Source organism: Alligator sinensis, unplaced genomic scaffold (genome assembly GCF_000455745.1).
Source record: "Alligator sinensis unplaced genomic scaffold, ASM45574v1 scaffold203_1, whole genome shotgun sequence".
Classification (NCBI taxonomy): Eukaryota; Metazoa; Chordata; order Crocodylia; family Alligatoridae; genus Alligator; species Alligator sinensis.
In genome coordinates, this window is record NW_005841949.1 from 1,977,804 (window position 1) to 1,979,572 (window position 1,769).

The 1,769-nt window shown below is 50.7% G+C and overlaps 1 protein-coding gene across 1 annotated transcript in view; it reads right to left on the reverse strand.

Annotated features, from left to right (window-relative positions):
- HYDIN (HYDIN, axonemal central pair apparatus protein) overlaps nucleotides 1–1,769 on the reverse strand; it is a 438,260-nt gene that overhangs the window by 330,084 nt on the left and 106,407 nt on the right.

Here is a 1,769-nt window from a genome sequence, read left to right on the forward strand (position 1 = left end):
GGAGGCAGAGCAGAAGGCAGACAGAGAGTGCAAGCCGAGGCACTCTCTCAGTCTCCTGAAGTGGCTGACGCTCAGGAGGCAAGGGAGCGCTCTGCTGTTGGTAGGAGAGGGGAGACAGCGGAGGCTCCAAGAGGGAGCTGGAATCAGGGGAATCACCCTGCAGCTCCTCCTAGCTCAGAGGAGTATTTCCTGTAAAAGAGGAAAAAGGAGAAATCGCTCCCAGAAGGAGGGAGAACAACCAGGAACCGGAGAACCAGTCTGAGGCCGTCATACGAGGCCTGGAAACATCTTGTACACATCACCCAGCGGCTGGCGCATGGACGGGGTGTAGGGGAGGCAGAGCCCCGTGGAACACCACATCGGACGACCGTGAGTACCACCGTCTATTGGGAGGCCCCACCCAGGATAAAGATCTCCACTGTAGACCCCTCTTAAGGTATATGTTTACATCCAAGTCGTGGCAGAAGAGTTGAGGGGAGGGACAACACCCCGATAGACCAGGCGGAGCAGGGCGCAGGCTCCACACTCGGTTACGAGGATAAGCTTGTCTTTCTTGGCAGTGGTGGTCAGGACAGTGTCAAGAGCGCAGTAGAACTGTTCCTTGTTGACTTCTTCATCAAGTGTGTACTGATGACCATAGCATACTGGTTGTTACTGAGCTTTAGGAGGAGAGTCGTAAGGCATTTGTTAATGGCCACCGGGAGTTCTGAAAGCTGACTGACAATCTTATTCTTGATGGTAAAAGTCAGCCCAGTGAATGCACCTCTCTTCAGGTGACTTTCCTTTCCAAAAAAAGTTGTAGCCATCTCCTCCTTTCAGCTGGCCTTCATCTGCCCAGCAGGTCTTGCTTAGGGCAGCAATATCAATGTCATATCTTGCAAGTTCTCTAGCTAATATGGTGGTTCTTATATCAGGACACTCACTGTTTGGGGAGTCCATGAGAGTGCAGACATTCCATGTGGTAAATTTCAGTACTTTATTTTGTTAGTTTCCGCCGCAGGTAGGGCGATACCACTGGATGTGGCAATCCAGCCAGAGGAGTTTGAGACAGCTTATGTTTAGGGCACTCTTTCTAACCCCTTTCCCATTCACGGTGAGCAGAGGGGACACTAAAGATGACTGCTCAGTCATGGCCGCAGATGCTGAATTGTACTTCTCTCTCAGTAAGTGCAAAACATCCATTAGGGCTGTGCAAAACAGCTATATTTCACTTAGGTTTTGGATTCAGCTGTTTTGGAGGGACAGTGATTCATTTTGGCGTTTTGGATCACTGTTCTATTTTGATTCAGCCAAATCCGTTTTGGAGTTTCAACGCTGTTTTGGTGATTTTGGCCATAGACTATAATGGGAAATTACAAAAATGCCTATAACTTTGTAATTTCTTTCCTGATTCAGATGAAAATTGCAGAGATGGTAGCCTCTTCTAAGAGCATGAAGCCTGCCAAGTTTCAAGGAGATAAGTGCAGGGGTTTCTGTGATACTGCACCTCAAACTGTTCAAAGCAAAACTCATATCACTTGCTGGCAGCGGCACTATGCTGTCATCCCGCACAGATCTGGGGTCCTGTGCCCCCTGGGAGGGCTTCAGGGCTGTGCAACACTCTGGCTGGGAGGTGCAGGCCCCCAGATCTGTGCGCAGGATCACAGCAGGATGCTGCTTCCAGCTGGGACCAGCATTCAGCGCAGCCTGTGCTGGGTGCTGGGAAGACTGGTGCTGGCACTGACCCTAGCTGGCAGTGGCAGCCTGCTGTCATCCTGTGTGCAGATCTG